The sequence below is a fragment of the Monomorium pharaonis genome, chromosome 6, assembly GCF_013373865.1.
Source record: "Monomorium pharaonis isolate MP-MQ-018 chromosome 6, ASM1337386v2, whole genome shotgun sequence".
Taxonomy (NCBI): domain Eukaryota; kingdom Metazoa; phylum Arthropoda; class Insecta; order Hymenoptera; family Formicidae; genus Monomorium; species Monomorium pharaonis.
In genome coordinates this window covers 20,520,186-20,533,783 of record NC_050472.1, presented here as the reverse complement: position 1 = coordinate 20,533,783, position 13,598 = coordinate 20,520,186, and the positions used below count along the sequence as shown (strand labels likewise).

Sequence of the window (13,598 nt, the reverse complement as noted above, 5' to 3'; positions counted from 1 at the left end):
GGTCTCAGCACGTTTATCATCGTTTCTCTGTTCATTATCTTTTACTCAGGAAGACTCATCCCTAAAGCATTGCGAGTAGCAAACAATAACTTTTAAAAGGTCTAATGAAGGATTATGGTATTTCCTTATCTGGAGGACGAAAAGATAAGAAAGTGTTTTGTACGTTTCGATAACCACTAGATAATAAAGTGAAGCTGGAAAATCTAAATATTTCTTAAAAAATTTTGAATTTTTATCAATATATTTCTTTTGAAATTTCCCGAACGAGGATTTAAAAGTTGTTCAGAAAATTATTGTTATTTATTATATAATTTCTAACAATATTTAATCATTTCGAATAAATTCTTCTCGCTTATTGAACAATGTCTGACATTGTTTTGTGATTAAATTGCATTCCGCTGGATTCTGTCGTGTAACATACATATTCGACAAGAATAAAGATATAAAAATCAGCAATTGGTTGTTCCCGCGTTCAATAGCGAATATAATGCTAAATGGAGCAATTTTCACGTTGCGCAATAACGAGTGTAAAGTAATTTTATCAAATAGCACATTGTGCGAGCAAACGGTCGACGATATTAGCGATGTTTAATTAAATTAATGGGCTATGCAACGTTAGGCTTATGAGGGTATCAGCATGGATATCCCGAAGAGTCGCGGTTCGTTAAATGTACCACGTTTAATCGAAATGTAACGTGACATTCAAATAAGGCGTATTAAAGAGCACCGATGTATCATACGATTTCTCCGCGAAACGCAAATACCTTACGTTTGTTTAAGCCACCGAGAGGCAAGTGAAGTTATTCTCTCAGTTGAAGAGGGTTAAATCTGCGCCTCGCATCGCGCTCGAGAAAACTAATTGAGAACCGCAAAGTGCGCTCCGTTAACGAGCGTAATTGTTCTCGGATACAAGGGGATTTAATTACACGGCACCTCCGTCCGCGCGCCGCCGCGCGCTCACCTCGTATTAATGAGCGACAATCGCGCGGAGGTAAGTAATTACGCAAAGAGTGGTCGGCGTACTATCAACAATCGCGCTTTTAGCCTGATTCCACATCATTTGTTTACAAGCAAACAAACCGCGGGAGCCCATAGCACGCGGGTTAAATCGGTCGTACAATGTCGGTTGGTGTTTAACGTGTCGCCGATATACCAATCTGTCGATACAGAAAATTCGGAACGCTCGAGCTCTAAAGTAAAAAAAAAAAAAAAAAAGAACTTTCAACGAAAATCCAAAGATCGGCTAAATGGGATTTCGTGTCAATCGCGGAATCTACAATTTTAAGTGCAAGCACGTGCGCGATGGGGTTTCGCGACGAGCTCCGAATGAATGATAAAACGAGATTGCCAAAGTGTTACGACGAATATTGCAGAATTATTCTACGTTATATTGCAAGACCGTGTGCGAGAGGGAAACGATCAAAAAAAAAATATTTTCGAGAACGTCCCGGAAAGTGCACAGTTTTCGAACTCGTGTAAATTATTATTCTGTATTTTTTTCCCCCCGAGAGAACGTACCTCCGAATCCAATCCGCGCGGGATATATATATATTTTTTTTTTTCCTCGGCGCTCATACATTCGCGATATCCCCCGTCCCATCGTGCAAACCATCAAAACCGCCCGCGCGCCCGGCTACCTCAATTTGCAGTATCCCGCCGTAAGATACGTGACGTTCGCGATATCCGCGGGGACCAATCGACGCGAGGGGACGATCGATTTCCGCCCGAGCGCCGGCGGCGGCAGCGTGCTGTTTCCGCCGTCGCGTGTTTACATCCCTGTATATATGTACCGTACACATAAACGAAACACAACGCACTTACCACGCTTGCGGATGATTCGCCCCGGGGAAGCGCAGATCCGTTGCTTCGCTCTCTATCTCTCGTTCTTCCTCTCTCGCTCTCGTTCCCACTGTGATATTCGATAAAGCAATATCAATTTATCGCGTCTCCTCGAGGTCCTCCTCCTCCTCCTCCTCCTCCTTCTCTTCCTCCTCTCGCTCGTCGTGCCGCGAAATTTCTTCCTGGAGTAATCCGCGTGCTCTTCCACCTGCGGCGAACGTCAGGCCCGCACTTTCTCACGGGATAGCCGAGGAAAAAAAGAAAGGAAAGAAAGAAGAAGCGAGGATGCAGCCGAATGTGTCACACACTCGCGCACCACAACTCCGCGTTACCGATCCCAACGATCGATCGATCCTCCTGCCGCAACTTCCCGGCGAACTTTTGTCCACGTGGAGACCCGTTTCGTGGGCCCACACCAACCGTCGTCTGCTTTCTCTCCTCCTCCTCCTCTTGGTATGATCGAAGAAGCGTCACTTTCCCTCGGTCCCTCCTGCTTCCTCTCCCGTTCGTCGTCTCACCGCCGTCGCGCCGTCCGTTAAATGTCACGGTTTGTTCTATTCGATCGTCACTCTATCTTCACTTCTTCGATAATAATAAACTATCGCGATACGCCGCGTCCGTCCGCTCCTTTCGACACTTGTTTACACGAATGTTTATTTGAATGTTTCCAAGTACCTCTCTCTCTCTCTCTCTTTCTCTCTGTGTCTCTTCGTGGCGTTATTTTGTATTAACGTCCTCGATCGATTTTCCCGAGAACAACAAGTCCGCTCGCTCGCTCGCTCGCTCGGAGTACCTTTTCTTCTTTCCCCCTACTTTGTCTTCGCCTCGTCCTCGTGTCAATTGCTTTCTCGCACCTGTCCCGGCTGATGGGCCGACGCCGCGCTGCCGCGCACTTTCACGATCCGCGCTGGCTCTCGTGTGTATGCGGGGAATCGTCCGCGAAACACAATCGGCCGGCGACGCGGGATCGACGAGCGATCAGCTTCTACCTCCTCCTCCTCCTCCGCGGAAGCGATCGGGTAGCACCGGCCGGAAAAATAGACGCTTCCGTTCGCGCGAACGATCGATCGCCTCGATCGATCCCCGCGATCGGGGTTTCCCCTCCTGGACGTTAGCTCCCGTGACGACGCGTCATTGTTTTTCCCGCTCGCATTCGTTCTTGCGTTTCTTCCGTAAAAATGAAAAAAAAAAAAGGGGGAGAACCGACGGGACGAGAGGAGACCCGCGGAGCGGCGCGAAAATTTTGAGTGCCGAATGCGCGCTCGCGGAGAGCAGCTACCTTCCGTTCGGTGCAGGCGTCGAGTGGCGACTGTCGTTTCTTCCAACGCTCGGCCTGCCTCCGGCCTGCCTGTCCCTTCCCCCTCCTCGAGACCTCATCGGGGAACCGACTACACACAGTTCACGGATTTATGCTATTACCGCACCGTGTTCCATCGCCTTCCACCCCCTGCGACCGGTGCTCTTCTTCAGCCACCCGTGGGTCCCCTCCTCCTTTTTCTCCCCCCCCCCCCCTAAACTTTGTACTTTCTCGAAGCCCAAGAGGGCTCTCGGTGAAGCCGTTAGTCGAGCAGAATTTCTCCGCAAACAAAATTTCCTCCACACAGAAATGAGAAACGATGAGAGAATTTGTAAAAAAAGAAAAAGATAAAATTGATATTAATACGCTTTCTATTTATACGATTGTCTATATTCGATAAGTTGAATCGATGTGAATTTTCACAGAGTGGCGTTTCTTCTCAACAACCCCTACGCGATAGAGCCTCGAATATGCGATTCGATAAAATATCTCCCTTGAAGGGTCGACCCTCCGTTCCCCATAAATACGAATATCCATGCGAAAAGGATCACTGTGCACGCTGACTCGCCCGCGCACGTGTGCGGTGGCAAATGCAGAAAAATCAGACACGTGGATACACGGGGGACGGGACAATGACGTCCTCTCGGAACCGGAAACTCATAAATGGACCTCAACGTAAAAATAATCGTTTGTTTTAAAATCCGGACGGGGAGGGACACGTAGAGCGTAGTAAAGGAGCACGTGTCTCCTTCGCCGTCCCCGAATCCATCGTACGCGCGCATAGGTGAAAACTTCTCGAAAGCGTGTGAATTTTTATCTCATTGTCACTTTAACGTGCAGAGCAGATAATTTTTTTTTTTTTTGTAAATACGTAAGAAAATTTACTTCATCACTTTCCGAAGTGAAATCGCGATTATGTTTATAGAATACGGTGAGGTTTGACTGGATGCAGAGATTAACACGAATAAACTACAAAATGAATCGATACTTTGATGATGCGTAGAGCGTAATAGTTGCAACTGCACTTTTTAAAAATAAATATTTCGATGCTTATCAGAGAAATGATGTAATTTGAGACCCGTGACCTCCAGAGTTGCTTTGCGTTTAGGGCACGCGGGTCCCTTCCTACGTGCGCGACTTTGGGCCCCCTGCCGGAATAAATCAGGAAAACCTGCCGGAAGGTATTAACGTCGCGGGGCGACCCTTCGCGTCCGAGAGAGGGTTAAGCCCGCGCCCTTATCGCGCGTCCCTGAAACGCCGCGCATAGGTCCCGGGGGGGATTTTCTCGTTCTCTGCCTGATCCCGGCTGACGCGGGCGATCCAACCCGTCCGGCCGGTCGTACGATGCCGGCGGTGGATGTGGGACGGCGAAGGAGGAGGACAGAGACGGCCGGGGGGGGGGGGGGGGAGGGAGAGTGTACAGCCCTTATCGGAGGTCGCGCATGACGAGACAAGTTAATTGTGTTATCAGCGTGCAACGGACGCCGCCGCCGCGCCTCCTCCGCCGCCCCCCCACCTCCCCTTCGGCGTACATTCAGCGTATAGCACGCGTGTTTGTTTTCCAAACAGCGGCATCTGCCGCAACGCGTGACTCCACTCGCGCGCGAATCTCACCGATAACGCTCCAGAATCGCCGGAAGTGGAAGCCGGAAGTTCTCGAGCTTCGCAGGAATCTTGGAAAGGAAAATTTGAAATATAAAAAGGAACTCTCCCGATTTCTCTGCGGAAAAATTTCGGTTCGCAGATGTCTCTTTTAAATGCATTTGTCGACGACGCGTTCCTTCTTTCGCAGGGCGAAACTTTCAGGCGAGAATTAAGCTCGCGTGCTAACCGGACCGCGAAATACGCGCGGCCGGCTCCGCCAGAGTTTCCAAGTCGGGCCCCGTTACTTGTCGCTCTAGGTAACGCGATTATTTATTTGTTGCACATAAAGTTAACGCAATCCCAGCATGCGGGCGGACGGCAATTACAGTAGCGCGCGCTGTCATCGTACGAACGGCCATTAAAATAATTACAGGTATCGACCCAGATGCCGCCCGTCGCAGCGATAAGAAGGATCGGCCGTCGGCGAATTATTATTGCAACTTTGTAGTCGCATACAAGGCAAGGAGCCACGCCGCTCTCCGCTTAGCCTCCCCCTCCTCAAGGGAGGGGGGGGGAAGAAAAAGCGCGCGCGGGGGAGAATCCGCGCGGAGTGTCCGACTTAATTACGGACGGGGCATATGGACCAGCAGACCCCAGCAGCTCGTAGTCCGCTCGCTCGCCTCGGTATGAATATCGCATTAAGTCGCGAGTGAGCAGCTCTAGGCAGGGGTGGGCTCCCCCCGACGGGAAACTACGAATTTAATAGAATAATAAATGGAGCTCCGCGTACGTGCGGAGGCGGCGGGACGACGTGCCCGAGGCACAGATCGATTCGCCAATCGCGATCGTCCTATGCAGAGTGGTCCACGTAAAGCGTTTAAGTAAGCCAGAAAGCCGGGAAATTACTTGGTGTAATTAACCGCACCGCCTCTTACGCGGCTACTCTTACTGGTTTAAAGTTGATTACGGATACTTCGCTCTCTACTCGTAATTCGAATTTTAAAATTGCTCGGCAAGAACCTCGTAACGGGAATCTCGCGCAGAAAGGAAGAATATTTTTATTTGCCGTGAGAATATCTTTATTCGCGAAACGTACAAGTACGAAATGAGATTGAAATGAGATTGCACAGCGTAAAAAGAGAAATACGTTTTCGTTATTCAATAATAATTTTTAGAAGTGGAAAGGAAAAAATATATAGAAAATGTTTTTCAAACCAACAATTAAATTTTGTTTATGCTATATTATCAAAACAATCATATTGTGCTCTTTAGATAGCTATTGAAATACAAAAACAAAAATAAAATATTGCTGACGTTAAGATTATCAAAATCATTTTATTATACAAAACAATGATTGCGTCAAATTAAATATTATTATTTTTTAATCTGACACTAATGTTGTCCATTATACCTTTTGTATTCTGAATCCCGCATCTGAAACCCCTACTTTTATATCTTCTTTGAGGAATCTTTCAGTCGCGAAGCAAACGCACCGTTAAATTACGTTTCCCTCGCTTCTTTTCGCTTTCCAAAGTCGCTTTTCCGGAAATGGAAACCCTCAACGCGGCGCGGGGTGTCCCACAAGAAGGAGGCACGCCGCACGGCATATAGGTCTGTGGAGTAATACCTAAATTAATAATTACGCCTTCCCGCGCGCGGTAATTATGTGTACAATCGCCGCGCGCGTGCAGGAGGAGGGTTGCGCCGCGTGCGGAGGAAGACCGAGGAGGGAGGGGGAGGCTCGTGGGTAATTGCACGCGCGCATTCCCGCATATCAGTATGCAGGCGTGCATAAGCGCGCTCTCGCATATGGGGTATGGACTCTTGGTGCATTTGCCATAATGAATACCGCCGGCACACGCGCGCTTCCGTTCGCGCGCGCCGCGCTCGGATACTCGCGGGGAGAGCTCGTGGAAAACGTTAAGCGAAAACAATAACATAAATAAAAGATACGCGTACACGGCGCGCGTATATCCAATCTCCCCCCGCCCCCCCCCCCCCCGCCGCGAGTGCATGTGAGCAGCACGACGTGTAAATGCGCGGAGCGTTGAAAATTTATACGCCGAGCCGTATACGGAGGGAGAAAAATGTAGATCGGCGTCTAAATTTAACATCCATCGCGGACTTGATGTGTGCAATAAATGTCTTGGTAATTAAAACTTAGATTAGATTCCGGATACGGCAATTAGGCTTCCCTCCAAATTGTTTAAGAAACAAAGTTCCATGTATCGATTTACCGGCGTGAAGTTTAATCGACGTCTGATCTAAAGCGTTAGCTCTCTGCCAAAACTTAAAAAATTTCATTAAAAAGGGGAAAATTTTATTAAATAAACTGTATGAGATCGCGTAAGTAGGATAAATAAATATTATATAAAAATTAATTAAATTAATAGAGAAATGACGGAAACGAAATGAAAAGATATAGTGGATATATTAAATTAAGTTATATTATCTCATAACTTTGTAGTTATACGAATTCCTTTAATTTCCTTATTCATTTTTATTATCTTTACAATTGCTTGAATGCACTATCTGAAACGAGCGAAGAACAAGTTATCGTTGTCAATTTCGATTTTCGATAAGTTGACACCTGGCATTTTTTGCGAAGATAGAAATAACGCACGTTACTGGTTATCATCAAGTACACGCATCACCGGGTGTTTGTGTACACGGATACAGCGACTCGATGCATTTCCCATAATGAACCCGCCGGCACGTACACGCGTGTATACGAGCATTGCCGCAACACGGGGGCGTCACACTGGAGTGTGCGGAATGGAACAGATCAAGCTCTGTTGGAGTAGCCTCTGTGATGTTACAGGTTCAATGCATTAGTTTGCCTAAAAGGTTTGCGCCATCAGTCTCTAAATGTCCCTCTGTCGTTTGCCCCCGTTCTCTCTTGCCACTCCCTTTCTCTCTCTCTCTCTCTCTCTTTCTCCCGTTCTCATTTTCTCCCAATCGGCACGATCTACGTCCCCCGATCTCTCCTGCTCGTTACCGTTTTGCTCGCGCGAACGCATCCTCAGGGGAAAAGGAGGGCAAGCGCAACCCCCGGGTCATAGCGCGCGCGCGGTCAACGCTCGCAAATTAAGTGCGTTGCATCGGCGGAATTTAGATGAGTTAGTGCACAGCGCGTTAATTCGCGCTAATGGACAAGTTATGAAAGTTTAATTGTCGGCCAGGTACACCCACGACGGATTCTCATTCGCGGAAGACGGGAGGGTGAGAGACGCGTACGGAAGACGCGTGGGACCAAGGAAGTCAGAACAAATCAGTGCTAATTCAAAGGAAAGAAAGAGAGAGAGAGAGGGAGGGAGAAAGAGCGAGACGTGTATGTTGAATCGTTATCGATTTGACGGAAACTTACGCGCGGTATATGAATCATAAATGCCTGAGTCGATGGTCATCTAAACTGAATTCCATGAATATTTTAGACTAATTCAACTCATATAGTATGAAATTAACCATTCGCCTGCACACGTTGCAATTCTTTTACTAACGGCATCTGGGAAAAAAAAATATGTGCTCCACGTTGATTCATTATTAACAAGTTAAAAATAGTCGTGTAACCTATTTTTTTACGACTAAATATTGCAGCACGTTTCCAAAAATGTGAATTTACTAACGATATATTTGTTTTTGTGTGACTCGAGATTTCCTATATCCAATAAATATTCTATACTTAGAAAAATTTTTTTTCTTTTATTTAGATATATACGGGCTATTTTTTTTTTTTTTTTAATTAAAAGCAAAACGTGAATAATTAACTTTTAGCGAGCCGCGGCCTTTCCCTGGATGAAAGTTCAATCTATTATACATATATGCAGATGCGAAAAAATTCAGGCGGCATACACCACAGTCTTTTCCTGGATGAAAGTCCAAACTAATATGCGCGCGCGAAAAAAGGTTTCAGGTAACCGGAGTCAATATGATCCGACCGACGTTGCAACCGGCTCACAAGTGTGCTGATAGATAATACATATTCCCGAGATGCCTGATGCTAGAGAGAGAAAAACGTTGCGCAACGTGCTTTCCAACTCTCGCAATTTCGCGTTATCGATCGACCTTTAATGCGCCATGGTGCCGACCAGCTGCTTCGTGATTAGCGATCGCGATTTGCCGCGCCGCAATTGCGGCGATACGGCCGCGTGTATCGTATGCTGTTCTTTGCTTTCTCGCCCCACCCTACCCCCGTCCCCCTCCGCCCCTTCCCACTTGTTTCGGTCACGCCGCTTTGTGTTACGCAAAGCAGAATCGCGCGGGATAAAACCGTGCACATAATTTCCACAACGAGGTGATACAATCCGGCCGATCAGCGGCGCGTGGCCCGACGCGTAGAACGTGTGTGTCACCGTGTTATGCTTACGGTTGCTCTCTGAATTACTGAGATTAGCTTGAAAATATATAGATGTCAGCGATGCGAAAAAACACACGCTTTAATTCGATCGTATCTTTTTTCACATCTTTCATTGCGTAATATATATAAAGATTTATTTATTAAAATCGTACACACGTGTGCGGGTGTGTCGTTTTAATTATTAGAGGAACTAATGCAAATTTAAAGGGATTTTGAAATTTGTCTCGAAAGATTAAACAAAATATAAAAAGTTGTGTGCACTTATTGAATGCTCTGTTGTTATTATTTATGAAAAATGGCAGGAAGACTGTTTCAAAGATTTTTCAAGGTTTGCAAAAAACTTTCTTGCCTACGTCCAGCTGAAAAACTACCACGAATTTCGTTACGAAAGATTCGTCACTTAATTCCACGTCGGTCGAGAGACGTATTTATATTTTTCACGGTGCACATCCTCCTAGCTTTCCACCGTGTATTTTTCATTAAACTCGTTTATGTGCGCCTTGGCGTTCTTATTTTGGCTGCACGGCGTCCGTAATTAATGGCGCCGATAAAAACGGCACGGACGCACGTCGCTGTTGCACAGCGAGACGTACGCATTGCGACGAGCTATTTAGAAGAGACGTGGCAGATAGGTATGTACATACGCGCGCATGAGGAGGTACTCCCTCATTTGCACCCCTCCTCGCAGGGAGAAGGCAGCTGGCCGCGGCGGTTGGCCACCGCCACCGCTCGCTTCATCTCGTTTCATTCCGACCGAGAATTCCTAGACAGTGGAGGCTCTGTACGCTCCCGACGTTTCTCCTCGGCTTCGCCGCTCAGGATTTCCTGTTTCCTGCACCGCGGATGACTTCGTGGACTCACGTCGACGCACGTCGTGAATCACATTCGCGTTCGCAGGAATTCAGAAATTTTGACAATACTAAAAAAATTAGTTCGATAATGTATATGGGAAATTGTTTAGTTAGACTCTCTTAATTAGCTAGATCAGAGCAAACGTTCAACAAATTTTTATACTACGTAAAATTCAATTTTTTTTAAACTAACGTTACGATAAGAAATATTCGCTTTCATTGCGTCTCGAAATAATTGGACAAGAAGATAGAAAACGCATCAAAATAAACTAAGCTGAAATACACAAGATCTGATTTCTCGGATTTCGTTGCAGTCATAAAGATTCCATTCAGCACTGTGCTCCTTTGATTCTAACCCGCTGCTCTTACTTAACGGTAGTAATTAATAGACGAGTTAATTAATTGTCTGGAGGAATTTCGACTCTGTGCTCTGACTTGTACTTCGCGTGTAGGTACGCTGCGTACCCCTTCAAATAATTTTAAATTCAAGAATGTATAATTCGGAAAATAATATTCACTTCTTTGGTGAAATGTACGTCATAAATAATCTAAAGAAAGTCATGTAAGTCTCGCAAGATGTTCAACAAACGTTTTGACTCTTTTTTGGTCTTCAGAAGAAAGAAAAAAAGAGAAATAGATAAATCAAATGTAATAAATTATTGAAACACTTAAAGTCATCACGCAATGCCAGGCAACAGGCAATAGGAATAGGAAATAAAGAAAGAGAGAATAAGAGAAGAAGATCCTTTCTCTCTTTTTCTCTTTCATTATTTCTGTTTCTATTGCCTGTTGCCTGGCATTGTGTTTAGGTCCTTACCCTGGAACAAAAGTAAATAAATGACAAAATTTGAAACTCGAAAATAAAAGCAGAATTTGAATACAATTCTGCTTTACCTTAACCTAGCTGTGTCCTAGCTCTTCCACAAGTGGTCCATTGCAGGATTGTATCTACGTGTCCGTTTTTATTTTTCAGTTTCAAATTTCGTTGTTTATTTTCGTTCCAGAGTAAGTTTTTCAATAATTCATCATATTTGATTTCTCTATTCCTCTCTTTTTCGCTGAAGATCAAAGAATAGCTGAAACATGGATTGAACTGTTCATTTATGGTTCTCGTTAGCTCTCGCATTACCGGTTGATTTTATTTCTTTATTTAATAAATAAACTATATATTATTATAAATAAGTTTCATAAACATTTAAATAAAATGTCTTCCAACTTATTTTTCAGAAATATAGAACTTTTTATTTAAGCAAAATTACGAAATTTTCAATTTAGAAATAACGCTGAGTACCAATTAATAATAAAAAAACTTTCTCCGAGAAAGTGTAAGTAATAAATAAAGATATTCGTTTTACGATGTTCAGAAAGCAATTTGGGATGTCTTTCTCGAATATCTGGGTATATATTAAGTAAACGATAAGTCACAAATATGGTTTTCTTGGATATCGTCACGTAATTATTTTTACCGTCGGGTTTTTCCATACTCGAGTTGGATTTCTCGTAGCTGGAATTCGGTTTACTTTCCAACAGAATCTAAAAAATTACAGTTAAATCCAACTTATCAGGCTAACACCATTTGACACGCGCATTCGTTTCGAGCCCACTTGTATTTTTTGAAGATTACTTAAATGGTTTCTTAAAATGTCCTGGAAAGTTTGACGGATGACAAATGATAACCTTACATATGTTATTTCTGGAAAAACACAAGTGTATATTTTAAGTTGAAATATCTGACAATAAGATATATGTATGTAAATGTATTCTAGGATTCTAAATAATTTTAATATAATGTTGGTAGTTTTGTTAGTCAATAAGTTGATAATTATAAAGCACTGTTTATATATTCCTCAGATTAAGTCTGCCTAAAAACTGTACTAATGAAAAATTTTATAAATTTACGGATTATAATATTATAGTAACAGTAATTTATAATTTAATTATCTATACTTGTGCCTATTAGAAGTTAGCCTCCATTTTTTAAATTAATAGCACATTGTTCATATTTGGACAACTGTGCTGAATTGTGTTAAGTTTGTGCTACATTGTGCTCGTCTCTTAAAACCGTAGTATAAAACATACAATAAAAATGTAGCACAATGTAGCACAAACTTAACACAATTCAGCACAGTTGTCAAAATATGTTAATTGAAAAAAATGGGGAGCTAACTTCTAATGGGCTATACTTTACAAAATAAATTAATAAAACTAAGAATTAAATTAATAATATAAACCAATTATTTTTCAAATTAAAAAAAATTAAGAAATTTAGATGTTAAAATCATAAATGAAAAGTGTATTAGCATTAGGTAATATTATCTTATATTCGCGTGCGCAAATTTAAATTATAAAAATACAAATACGTATGTACGTGTGTGTGCATGTGTGTGTGTGTAACTGTATTTTATATTAGTACTTATATATTTTAATATGCATACGTCATAACCTTGCAATGAAACAAATTGATGACTCACTCCAATCGATTATGAAACAAGTTTATTCGTCGTAGCTAAACTATTTTCATTCCGGAAAATATATAACATATTGATAACATTTCTTTTATAGAAGTAAATTCAGGGGAAGGATTAACACTAGAACAACCAATATACTTATTTCTTTAAATCTTTTTTGTTTTTATCTTCAACTCCTTTATATATTCTTATTACTTTCTTTAGTAAGTAAATGAAATAATTAATGTAAAAATAAAAAAATTCGACAGAAACCACCTTAATGATTTTTGTAATTTAATTAAAAATCTTACATCCGTTATTTTGACGAGTTTGTTTCTTCTAGTGTTAATTAACATACGACATCGTACGACGTGACATCCAGAGCGATCAATTGCTATAGCACCGCGTGTAAAATAAAAGAGCGGAACGGCTCGTTCCAGGACGACGCGATATTCCGCGCTGCCGTGATGCCGCGTGGCGTTAATATTAAAATTCTTTCGCCGACAAAGAGCCTAGTGTTCGACAGCGTTGTATACGATAGTGATAGCGCACCGGCGCGGCGCGACGCCGCCGCCGCGGCGAACGGCGGTGCGTTAATAAACTGCGACCCCGCTATAAAGCAATAAGTAATCGCCGTCGTCGTAACTGGGTTAACTACAGCGGCGACGACGGCGAGAGATGTGAAAACGCGATCGAAAACGACACGGTTCGCCGCCGGACGATGCATTCCGCGTGTGCATACCGGAAGCGCAGTTTTGCGAAGCGGCGGCGGCGGCGGCGGCGACGGCTACTACTACCGAAAATAACCCCGCCAACAAAACTCCCGCAGACGCGCGAACCGAGGATGCCCGGGGAGAAGGTCGCTTAACCCGCTGCAAATGCACACGCGACATGCGGCTTTTGTCCGATAAAAAGCTGACTCCAAAACGCTGGACTTTTACTACTGATGGATTTGCGATTTTGTGAATCGGAGGAATCGACTTCGTACAGTCAGCTGTTAGGAGACTTGAATTTACGTTCCACTCGTGTCAAATTGTGTAGATAAAAGAATAAAAGAACAAATAAATAAATAACATACAAATGGTATGGTAAATATAAAGAGATATTGTTAATTTAAAATAGCGAATCTTTTTTTTAGCTAATCTAAATTGATATCGTCCAATTAAGGGGGTGTACGACAATTTCCTTAATTTTTTAAAATTTATTATTTCCATTCTAACTAA

General features: G+C 43.4%; 1 protein-coding gene across 2 annotated transcripts in view; it reads right to left on the bottom strand.

Annotated features, from left to right (window-relative positions):
* Positions 1 to 3,143, bottom strand: part of LOC105829963 — a 45,416-nt gene extending 42,273 nt beyond the window's left edge. For both annotated transcript variants that reach the window (XM_012669055.3, XM_012669054.3), the window contains exon 1: positions 1,822 to 3,143. The gene's annotated coding sequence lies outside the window, so the exon portion shown is untranslated. The remainder of the gene's footprint in view (positions 1 to 1,821) is intronic.
* Between the last annotated feature and the right edge of the window lie 10,455 nt (positions 3,144 to 13,598).